The 13,113-nt window shown below is 36.7% G+C and overlaps 1 protein-coding gene across 5 annotated transcripts in view; it reads right to left on the bottom strand.

Moving 5' to 3' along the window:
* The window catches only part of sash1a (SAM and SH3 domain containing 1a), a 287,195-nt gene that overhangs the window by 67,690 nt on the left and 206,392 nt on the right, over positions 1 to 13,113 (bottom strand). Inside the window, exon 1 of one of the 5 annotated variants that reach the window (XM_058755753.1) lies at positions 7,696 to 7,775. The exons of the other annotated variants lie outside the window; for them this stretch is intronic. The gene's annotated coding sequence lies outside the window, so the exon portion shown is untranslated. Of the gene's footprint in view, positions 1 to 7,695; positions 7,776 to 13,113 lie in introns of those variants that run through there. 5 annotated transcript variants of the gene reach the window in all.

Genomic DNA, 13,113 nt, shown 5'->3' on the forward strand with positions numbered 1-13,113 from the left:
AAGCAAGAAGGGATGAATCTTTTACAAAACATAGTTTTGAATTTAATATCTGATTGTATGAGGCACTGTACAATGCAGATAAACAAGCATCTCTGACCACACATTCTACTTGAGGAGGAACAAGTAACTGTTACTGAATATGAAACTATTTATTTAACAATGATGCCTTTAATCAAATTGCTGTGGCTTTCATTATATTAAATTGATGCTTTGCAGTATTTTGCTTACTTGTGGTGACACACTGCCTCTCATATCTTATTACTTTTATCTCTGGCATTTTCCTCAATGAAAAGCCTAAAAAACTGAAATAAAAGGATTAAATGAATGATCATAAGAGTTAAACAAAATTATATCATTTGAGTTTTAGATTCATGTGCTCAGCTATCATGTAGTTTGGACTTGGTAAGATTTTTCATGTTTTTGAAAGTCTCTTTATTCTCCCCAAGGCTGCATTTATTTGATCAAAAATACAATAAATACAGTGATATTGTGAAATATCATTACAATTTAAAATAATTTTAATATATTTAAAATTACTCAGCTTCACATGATCCGTCAGAAATCATTCTAATATGCTAACTCTAACTCCAATGCTTGAACATTAGTGTAGGTGCAAAAAAGTTGCTAATACAAAATCCAAATATCCTTCTTCCCCAATGCACTTTTCCTGCTTGTGTGCTAGTTGGCATCATAGAAAGCTCCTGCTCTATTTACTCAGGCAGACATCCTCTGAGCGTTTGATAATGCCTGGGGGAGAGACAGAGATGGGCTGGGCTTTGATTGCTTCTGGCTGCCTTTGAAAGAGTGCAGTGCAGGGCAGTTCAAGAGATCACAATCTATTCCACAATAAATCATCTGAACAGCACGCCAGCCAACATCAACTCAAGACCTTCCTTATTAACTCCGTGCCAATACTGATGTCAACTATGGATCAGTTATGTTAAAGGTGAAGTATATATTTTTTCTATAATAAATACTTTCTCATATCCCAGCTTAATATGCGGAGACAAATCGAGAAAGCCATTTGTTGGTTGATTTCCTATAAGAGACAGAATGATGAATAGACAGATGCATATCTATAAAGTTATCATTTCAAAAAGGTACAAGTTGAACTGGATTTCATGACGTGTAAAGTGAACAGTAGCTGGGTGGTGAAAGTGAATGGTGTGTGTGTGTTTGGACTCCTGCTGCTGTGGGCAAGAAAAGAGGAAAACGAAAACAACTCTTTTAATGGGCTGTTTCAATCTCCGCTCCCAAAACACCTATTCCCCCTCAGGTAGTCTTCCTCTATTAATATACTACTGCGGCCAGACGCCAACAAACACACTCACACACTGCAACCCACTTAACTCGCCGCTGGGGGTGGAGGATGAAAGGGAAAAAGAGTATCTAGGTACAGGTCTGCTGGCACTGATCAGGATGGGCTTGACTTTATGAGTCCCATTATCCAGGTTTTTAATGTGGGACTGATACTCATAAACACATCAAACTCAGCGGGAGCTTTCAGACACACAATTAGACCAGGCTGTTACAGCAGGCGGGCAAAATAACAATCATTAGTCCACAGGGATGTAGATGCTGTGTCAACATCTCTACAGCGACATGCAGGCCCAACTAAGAATGTTTATTGTATGTGTGTGCGTGTGTGTGTATATATATATATATATATATATATATATATATATATATATATATATATATATATATATATATATACAATTATATATATATATACACATATTGTATATATATATATATACACACACACACACAGGTGCTGGTCATATAATTAGAATATCATCAAAAAGTTTTAGATTTTTGACTTTCATGAGCTGTAAGCTCTAATCAAAATTAAAAGAAATAAACATTTGAAATATATCAGTCTGTGTGTAATGAATGAATATAATATACAAGTTTCACTTTTTGAATGGAATTAGTGAAATAAATCAACTCTTTGATGATATTCTAATTATATGACCAGCACCTGTATATATATATATATATATATATATATATGGCGAAGCAAAGCAAAGCAAAGTATCTCTGTTTTTACTGGAAAAACCCATGTACCATCAAAACACTGCTTTGCCAGATTACACAAAGTCTAAACCCCTTCAAATAAACGAACACTGGTTGTTATGTCTTCAAGGTCTTAGCAGAAAGAGCATCTTTCAACATTACTTTTATTTTGAGTCTCTCTGGCATAGCTAAAGAGAACTGTGTGAGCTCATAGTATTGTGGCTGTCCTTATTTATTTTGTTGCAGTGTTTCCTGTATTGCTTATTTTGAACGGCAGCAAGTCCATCCGATGTAGTCTGATTCACAAGCACATGACTAGCGTTGTCAAAAGTATCGACTTTGGTACCAGTCCGTACTGAAATTTTAAAAACGTCTATTTCCCGCTAAGATTTGAGCACTGTTGAGCCGATTCTTAAACAATGCTGATTGGACAATGTGTTCATGCACAGTGTTTAAGAATCGACTCAACAGCGTTCAAATCTTAGTGGGAAATGGATGTTTTTAAAGTTTCAGTATCGAATAGATATACAGTGTTTTGACAACACTACAAATGACACTTATGATCAGGTTCTTATAATCAATCATTTAAGACAACTCAAGTATTCAGGACGTATCAGTTTGAATCAGTATAATGAATCCTTTTCTGAATGAACTCACTGAATGCGTCAGAGCGGTTATCTGACTCACATGTCTAACTGCAAGTTATCATAACTACAATTTATCATTATTTGAAGTGATGACCATCTTGAAAATTACATTTTGTGTACTTAAGGTTTACAAAACATAAATCAGTTTAATTACAGACCAATTATTTGTGACAACATGTAGATAAACACCTGCAACCTTTTTTGTAATAAATGCATCTGTCTGTCTAACTATCTGTCTATGTTTGTCTATTTCCTGTAATAAATATAGTATATTAAATATTACAGACGGACAGTGAGACAGACAGATAGATGGCAGGACAGTCAGAAAATGTGGCAGGCAGGCAGGGCGGTCTCTGTTGGCATCACTGAGATTCAGCATGGACCATTTAGAAAGCAGGCCAGACCAAACCAGACACACCTGCGATGTGCACATACTCACAAACACATATGCAAACACAGAGTGTGGAAAAGAATTAAATGAGTCCAAAATCATAACTAAAGAATACTACATCTGCTAACAATATGAACCGGACATCACTCTCTTTATCCTTGTACACTCTTAAATAATATACAGTATCAAACATATATACAAACAAACATATACAAATGGCCTATTCTGATGTCTTTCTATATCTTGGAGCACCAGAAATGTTATTAAAAAAAAAGCACTCATTTAATTGCAACTGTTGAACGGACACAACATGCTGTGTCCTCCATTGTACTTTTATCACAAAATCTGTTGAAATTATGCGTGATAACCTGACACAACATATTACATTCTGTCCACCCCATGGTTTGTGCATGATGAAGGGAAGCGTGTGCGTGTGCGTGTGCTGAGGTACTGGTACAGGCCTATGTGCTTGACTGCCACTACATGACACTGCTGTGGCATGAGCTCATTACTGAACAACATTTCTGTCAGTGAACAAAACAAAAGCCAGTCCTGTCTCATTCTACACACATGCTCACTCATATGGGCAGCATCAGAGCATTTGTGTGTGTGTGTGTGTGGTGAATGCTGTCAGTGTGCAAGAGGGTGGACAGCAGGAGAATGGGAGCGTCACACTTCATTGTCTTCATGCGCACGTACAAAAGACGTGCCTATACAGATCTCATGCAACCAGTTTGTGATGGGATTGTATGAGCTCATGAATATTGATACACCACTTTCACACCATTAGGTAAAAACAACACATAGATATTTTATGTACACACATTTGCATGAAGTCACACATACACACCCTTACATGCACAATTTCATGGCTCTGTGGTGTGCCACTGCTTCAGAACAGAAACACCCATGTACATCACTGATGTGGAATGAGGTGAAATGATTGGCTTACAGTCCAATGACACACTCCAGAAGATACTTCCACTGAAATATAGTGCAGATAACAAAGTCACTAATATGCCACCGAACAGTCCCAGAAACACAGACACACACTATGACATTTATAAGCTAGTGTGGTTCACTGCCGTTTCAGTTTCTGTAAAGCTTGAGTTTGGATGAGGTCACCACACATCTGGAGTATGACACAGTTTTGAAACCCCATTCAGCGAACTAAATCTTCTCTCTCCCACTGAACACTCAAGAAACTCAAACTCTTTCTCTCTCCACACACTTTTACTAAGATATTTAAATGGGGACATATCATAATGTCTTCATGTGAAATTAAGCAAATAGTCTAATCTATATAGTCTATAATTAGCCCTTCAAACTTAACCCTTACATAACATTTTTTTTTTTTGAAAAGTTGTTTATGTTCACCATGTCTTCATAAAAATAAAAAAAAGAAAGTGAAAAGTGAAAGTGTCACATCATGCTTCAGAAATCATTCTAATATGCTGATTTGGTGCTCAAGAAATTTCTTACTATCAATGTTGAAAACAGTTGTGCTGCTTAATATTTTTGTGAAAACCACTTTTTCCCCAGAAATAAAATCATTTCTAACATCATAAATGTCTTTACTGCCATTTTTTGATCAATTTGATCAATTAAGTATTGAATTTGCATGTTTATGGTTCTCTAAAGTTGATTAATGGTTACATGACATACAGATAAACAAATAAAGTATTTAACTCACAAACCCAAGTTTGGGAAACCTTGATGTACTGTAATGTGCACTTTAATGCACTTAATTTTGTTAATTACAATGAATGGAATATTTTTTTTTCTCTTTGTATTTTTATATTAATATTGTGCAATATTATCCTTTTTAAATCAATGTTATAAACGAGTTAGGTCAAAAGTAATCTAAAAGTAATCAAAAAGTAGTCTGATTATATTATCTAAAATGTGTAATGTAATGATTGCATTACTAACAACTTGTTTTGTCATGTAATTTGGAATCAGTAACAGACTAAAATTTGTAAGTAATCTACCCAGCTCTGTATACATACACACACCCTAAAATAAAACTTTCTGCATTTGTATAATTTTAAAAAATTCTTCACAAATGAAGACATCCTCAAAAGGAGGTTTTGAGGATGCTTAAGTAGGTACACAAACACACACACACACACACACACACACACACTTCTCAAAAATAGCATCCCTAAAATAATCCATAAATATGGTCCGCTCTGTGTGTGTGTGTGTGTCATACTGTGGTGTGTGTCATGTCTACAGCAGAGGAGGATCGGAGGCTTGATTATATGCTGTCCGTGACACACTCCTGTATTATTGGAAATGACATCATCAGGCTGATGTTTGGGTTAAAACACAATATCTACAATGTATAATTTCCGACTACAGATATGAAAATAACTACAGCAATGTAGGAAAATCACACGGGCCGGGGCGCCCATGCAAGAGTCATCAAGAGTGGCTGTTAGCAGGTTGCTATGTGGTTGCTAGGGTGTTCTGGGCAGTTGCTATGCGGTTTCTTGCCCAAGAAGAGTGCAGAGTGCAGCCCCAAAATATTTTTGGGCCTATAAAGAAGGTTCAGGAACCTACTTCAAAGATTTTTGGTGGAGCTGTTGTGGAGAAATTTGCAAGTCAAATGATTTACAAAAGTAATAGCACACCTCTCCTCAACAAGCCACAAGATTTGAGGTATCCTTTATGTCAGTTATGCACCGAATTGCAATACTTGGGATTAGAGGTTTGTTCAAATCCCTAACCATAATCATAGTGATGCTTGCTTTAGCAATGCCCACTAATAAACATTCATGCACATGACTCTGACAGAGGACAGGCTGTCTGTGTACATTATGACAGATTTGAAGACACAGATACAGGTAATCAGTAACGCAAACACAGATGCGCTTTTCCCTCAGGCCATGTGCACAATAAATCCCAACATACTCAAAAGAGGAGACTTCACAATGGACCATAGCGGGAAACAGCCGGCGAGCAGGTACCGGCTACAATTGTCATGGCAACACAGCTCTGATCAGGATGGGATGCCAGTTATGGTAATTTCACTGATAAAACTACCAGCGGAGGAAAATCACTGTCATTCGCTTTTTCTAACTTCTTGTAGTTTGTGGAGTGTATCTCACTTCTGCAAACTATTTGATTCCTCTCTCCCTCCCTAAGTCTCTCCTTTCTATTTTCATCCTGAATTGATCCAGATGCTGTTGGACGTCTTCCAGACAGGAAGTCAAACACAAGGGGCTTTGTATATGTTTATGTGTGTTCGTCTGAATGCTTGTTAGTGAAATTTCATTGTCAGTGCAAGAGCTGTCGTCACAGCACAAACATAACTCATTGTCTAACTTCCTTTCCTGTTTGAATCCAAACTGTTGGGTTATCATGTGTGGCTATACACGAGTGTGTGTCTCACAACTTCATTGTGTCCGTTCTTGTTCTTGCAACAGTGCAAATCAAATTCATATTTGTAAGGGTGCTTGCTTGTGTAGTCAGCGAAACTGTGTATCATTTTGGGCGAAGTTGGAGATCTGTTTGAATGGATTTTGTTGCTTTTAATGAAATTAGATCAATATATCAAATAAGATAGCAGCAGTCTAACAAACATCCATGTCTCATTCTGTCACTGTAGTTCATAGTTTTGAAAGAAGTCTCTTATATGCTGACCAAAGCTGCATTTATTTGATCAAAAATACAGTAAAAATTGTGACATTGTGAAATATTATTGCAATTTAAAATAACTGTTATTTTAATATATGGTAAAGCTAAATTTTCAGCAGCCATTACTCCAGTCACATGATCCTCCAGGAATCAATTTAATATGCTGATTTGGTGCTCAAGAAACATTGTATTATCAATGTTGAAAGCAGCTGTTAACATTGGAGTCCATGTTAGATCTATATGATTTATTATATAGATCAATTTAAAGCAAATGAAGAAAAATAATAAAACATAATAAACTTGAAATTCACACAGCTGTCTAAAATAAAATGTTTGCAGAGATGTTAAATACCATAACTATTGAACATTTTGGAATGGTTAAAATAATGATCCTGCTTAAAAACAACTATCACACAAAAATATTTGGACTTTTTCCTCCCTTTCTAAAAACAAAGGAACACACTGACAATTCGCTGGAAGTCCATGGGGATAGTTGTTGTACATTTGGCCCATAGACTTCCACTGTAAGCATGTAACTGACAGCATTACTTTTTTTTTGTTATTTATTTTTAGTTTTTTAACTGAAGAATGAGAACAGAAATTAAAATTTGTGGTAATTGACAACATGTCACAGATATTGTTTAAAGAGCTCAATTTGTATTTAACTTGTATATTCTTTTAAGAGCAGCCACTGGCTAATGACAGAGAGAGATCACTACATCACTAAACCACATCATTTTGCTGCACTCAATACAACGTCCACTTAGACAAAATACTAACACACTGAAATACATTGTATGACACGCAAGTGCAAAACTCTCAAACTTTCTATGACGCTCTGTCATTTCCCAAACTATGAATGTTAGCAGCCTATTATTATATTTGCCAGAGTGCTACAACTCTACTTGAAGTGAAACTCTTGAGAATATTCAAACATTAATATTCAACACAATTACAGGCTGTTAAAGTTTCCACCGGAGTTTAAGAAGGACTCACCGCTATATTAGAGATCGGTGCTATAATGTCACTCAGAATAGACAGGTCTCCCTCCTTCTTTCTTTGTCTTTCTTTATTTCTTTTTCTGTTCTATTGCTCTCTAAACCTCCCTCCTCTTTTCCAAGTTCCCTCCTCCCTCAGTACAGCTTCCTCCACGCCTGCTCTCTCACTCTCTCAGGACGGTGGGGAATTAGAACAATGCATGGCAGCAGAGGAGAGCTGGAATCAGGGTAACCATACATAAACCCCCACAGAATCATCTTCTCAGGTTATAAGCATCAACATGTTACACAGTTCTCAGCCGCAATGTGTCTTAAAGTGACAATAAATATGCACACACATACACACACACACACACACACACACACACACACATACACACACACACACACACACACACACACACACACACACATCCATACAGACCACAGCTGTGGTCCCAATGGAGAGTGCAGCAGTTTACATCTCTTGCTGAAGTGGAGAGTAACTGGGTTCAGTTGGGCTCTGTGCTGATTGGCTCCAGTGGGATGACTGGCGTTTCCTGTTACTGTTAACCACTGCCAGCATCCTCCCTCAAACTTTAGAACACAGCCCAAAGGCAAACACACACACACACACACACACACACATCTTTCTTTTTCTTTTTCACTGAAGAACTCTCATGTATACATGACCCACATACAGAGAAGGGGAAGAGTGAAGGAAAGTATGATATTTCATGCAGGAAAACCAGCAGTTGCTGGAGTGAGTCAGAGTACAGTTTATTCAATAAGTGAAATAAATAAATAAATGAAACATTAAAAAAGGGGAAAGCAAGCTATTTCACTCCCCATAATTAGCAGTAAGGCAAGCATAACTATTACTATTGCTCGTACTGTATGTAAGAATGGGGATTTTTAGTGTTACTGTTTGACAAATCATGTACTATATGTGTGTGTCTATATATATATATATTTTTTTTTTTTGTTCACTGCATTTTGTTTATTTTCCCCTCGTTCTGGCCACCCACTGTGATCTGCCAAGAGACCAATACCAACAATACGTCATGTTGAGGGTCAAAGAGATAAGACAGCTGATTGGTGGGTATTTCAAACATTTCAGATAATATGAGAGAATAACTATGTTTATCATACAATTTTGGTCTTGCCGTGAGTGAAGCCATTCAGGAAACAACTTAAAATGTATAAAGTGAGGTGAAATGATCGAATAATGACCCAAATGACAGAATGAGTGAATCTGTAAAAGTACTTCAATCACATCTTATCCGTTTTTTACTGAAGCACATTTGCTTCTCCTGGATGATTTGAAGAAGCTCCAGTAAAACAGCAAGAAAAAAAGTAAACGCTTTGTGTAATTGCAGGGAAAGAGAACAGCGGTTTTGAGTAATCGAGCCAAGAGAAAAGCTTGCTCTTTCAAGGAATGCGGAGAGTCATCCCATGAATTATGGGTAATAATAGCATTTCTGTGCTCTAGTTTAGATTTAAACCTCTGTTCCAGTCTGGTATTAAGATGCTCTCCAGTCAATCCTGGCTCCTCTGTGTCTACAGATCCAACTATCTCCAACAAAAACAGCATGGAACAATACTGACATCAGCATCTATCCTGATTTCACTGAGTGCTGTTGAACTATCATTTGGACGATGTACAGTTAGAGCGTTCACAATAAACTAGTCCAATCAAATCAATGAAAAGTAAATGTCATGGGAATGGTGCTAAATAACATCGATCAGATACAATAGTATGCAATATATGACAATTGAAAGAGGTGGATATTCTAACACACATGCAAACACAAAATCATTCTATTGTTTTATTGCTCTATATATTGATTCTATTGTTTAACCCTATTATATATAAAAATGACACAAGTCTGTCCTCAAACTATTGCTAAGGTTTCACACATGTACACATTGAAGCTCAATGTGTACTCATTCGATACCCCTGTGCTTTCGGTCCTCATTTGAACAAAAGCGCTCATCAAATTTAAACAAGCTTCTGTCCTACTTACTGCAATTTATATGTAAATGAGTGTGTGTTTGATCGGAAGACTGTGACTAGGTTAGGTCTGACAAACTGTGTGTGTGGTAATTGTGTTCATTCTCCAGTGTGTACCTCTGTGTGAGTGATATGTAAACACTGATGTTAATGTATGCGTGTGTGAGTTGCCTGACTGAACCAACACACTCCTCTCCACTTGTACTGTCTCTCTTAAACGACAAGCACTGATTGGCTTTTGTGTCTGACAGCAGGAGTGGTGCAGATGACTGAAATATGGAAAGAGAGAGCGAGAAAGAGAGAGAGAGATGTAGCACTAGGTGGCAGCAGAGTATTATGAAAATTATAACTCAACACACATATTCTAATATCACTCTGATCATGACATCAAACCAGTACTGCTTCTTACTGCACGGTCATATATATTATAAAGTGAATACATTACATAAACATATGCATGCTGAACTTTAAAAGAACAGAGTTTATGGATCATTAGTGTAAAAAATACATGTAAAAATTGACAAATGGAATAAAAAAAAACCTGAACACATACACCACTACCAATCAATTTTCTACTGCTGACATTTTGGCCATCCTTACAATGTAACCTTTCTAGAAATTACGTGACAAGCATCCAGTGAAGAGCAATTTGTTTGTTCAAGCAAAGTTGCTGTGTGAAAGAGAGACAGTCACAGACAATCAGAAGATCAGTTTGATGTGAAATGTACGGTTCTAAGGAACAGGTTATTGGACTAACAAAGCATGCAATGTTTTCAGTGCAATGTTTTGCAATGTCTTTTGTAATTATTAGGCATACATTTTTTAAAGAGACAGTTCACCCAAAAATGTTCTGTGGAACAGACGTGCAAATTTTTTGAAGAATGCTGGTAACCAAACAGTTTTATTTACCTCTGCCTTTAATTGCATGAATAAAAAAAAGGACACTGACAAATTTCTCAAAATATCTTCAAATGAAAAAAAAAAAAAACAGGTTTGTAACAACACGAGGCTGTGTAAATGACAAAGAATAAGATACTGGTACTTTCAAAACTAAACACCACACCAAAAAGGTTTTTAAAAATAAAATTAAAAAAAGCCTTAGTACATGAAATATAATAGTAATAAATGTTAAATGACCATGTACTGTGTCAGCTCCCCGTGTGATGAACTTCTGTGTGGTTGAACTGAATTCTTCAGACTCTCTGATCTCAGCCAGCATTAGAGAGACAGAGCAAGATAAAGTGAGATAAAGTGAGAGAGACTGGCGAAGAAGTATTGCCATCTGTCTCTACCCTGTCTGTGATTACCAGAAGCAGGCCGACAGGAGAGATCTCTAGAGGGATGAGACGATGGATAGAGGAAGAATTGGGAGGTAAAGGGTGAGAGTCAGGGGAAGAATAAAGGACTGGAATGAAGTGAGGGATGATTTAGAGAGGCGTGAGAGAGAGAGAGACTCTCTTGAGGATGAGTGTGAATGGTCTATCAGTCAGACTGGAGGCAGCCGGAGGAAGAGAGAGAAGGATGGAGCGTAAGAGAGAAGATATCAGTTAAACTTAAACTTAAAAGTGTCTGGCTGAACCCAAGTGTATTTAACTGGCCAGTGTACTGTAGTATGCAAGAATAAGATCGCTATAAACCGTACAATCAAAATAGTATGCCAAAGATGTCCAGATGACATACTCTATAAGCAGTAGTTTGTGGCAGTTGTGCTTTGAATCTGTCAATTTGAGAAAGAATGAATATTAGACTGAAGCCTCTTATTTTGAAGCTGAAGTGTGCAATTTTTTATGTTAAAATATACTAGTACAGTCTGTTTTAAATTTTGGAGTCACAAAGTTTTTTTATAAAGAAAAAAAAAACTTTTGCATTGTTACTAAAGATTTCTATTTCAAATAAATACTTTTCTTATTAACTTTTTATTCGACAGTGATTAAAAAAAAAAGAGTTTATTTAACACCAAGAGTTTATTGAACACCAAATCAACATACTATGATTTCTGAAGGATCATGTGACATTGAAGACTGGAGTGATAGCTGCTGAAAATTCAGCTTTGCCATCACAGGAACTAACTACATTTTTAAATATATTCAAATAGAAAGCACATATTTTTAATCCTAAAAATGTTTTGAAATATTACTGTTTTACTGTATTTTTAATCAAATAAATGCAGCCTTTGTCAGCATAACATCTTTCAAAAACCTCAACCCTTTGACAAGTAGTGTATTTTCTACCAGCTTAATATACAGAGACAACTATAAATAAACCATTTATAGGCTTGTATCAAATCATGTGTTTGAGCAACACCACCAAACCAACACAGCAATAATGGCTTAACCAATGTTGTGCTGGTTTGGGGGCAGGGCTATCTGTTTGGCCAATCTATATGAGGTGAGGTGGGGGTGGTTGCCTGGGAACCCAGTTTCTAAGCCGTATCACTTTCTTACTATAAACTCAGTGACCTTATAATTTAAAAGAAAAAAAGTAAAAGGTCCGAAATCTTAGAAAGACAGAAAGAGAGAAAGAATGAAAAGTGATTCCAGATTTTATGACTCCACCTCAAAGAAATCAAGAGCTACAGTATGAGCAAGCAAACACACACACACAGACACACACACATCAATCTTATCTAGGTCCTTGAAAGTGACAGTTTTGTCAAAACCCAATTTCGAGTTGGATGATAAAAATAAATTCCATCAAATGAGTGTGGGAGTGTGTGTGTAAGTGTGTGTGAAGAGCGGCTCAGCATGTAATTGTAGGTGTTGTGTGTGCGCGTGTAATAAAATATGGATGCCATTGTTCAGCGGTGGTGGTGTTCTCCATGAGTGATTTTAATTACAGATGGAGGGATAAACTGGCCTGAAAGACTGGACTCTGGACACACACACACACACACACACACAGCTAGCCAGCATGATGATGGATGACATGACATTAAAACGAGACAGGGCTAAAGCCTCTTTCAGGGTGAAAAAGTGAATGGAAAGGTAAGCCTTAGGTTAAGAAAATAAAGAAAACAATAACAATATATAATTATTATATTCCCCTCACCATATAAAGGCATGAGGGTGTGTGTGCGCATGTTGGGTTTCTCTCCTAATTAATGAAACTCTTGTTCGTTTTGAAAATGTTTTATAATAAAGCCTCAAGCAACTCAGTGGCCCAGAAATTCCAATTAATAAGAGTCCTATTTTCCCTTCATTAACAGACCTGCTGTATTTCATTCAATGAGCAATGAAAACAACAACTAATATGGAATGAAAACAGATGTATAATTCATGTATAGGTCTATATATTCATTTTACCATTATACAATGATGTTAAATAAATGCAACACCCCAATGAGGTTCAATCTTTTTGTTGGCTCCCATCAGGAACCAAACTCAGCTCCAGATATGAAAGCAGGGCCTTTATTAGATGTGTGAC

This window comes from Onychostoma macrolepis, chromosome 20 (assembly GCF_012432095.1).
Source record: "Onychostoma macrolepis isolate SWU-2019 chromosome 20, ASM1243209v1, whole genome shotgun sequence".
Classification (NCBI taxonomy): domain Eukaryota; kingdom Metazoa; phylum Chordata; class Actinopteri; order Cypriniformes; family Cyprinidae; genus Onychostoma; species Onychostoma macrolepis.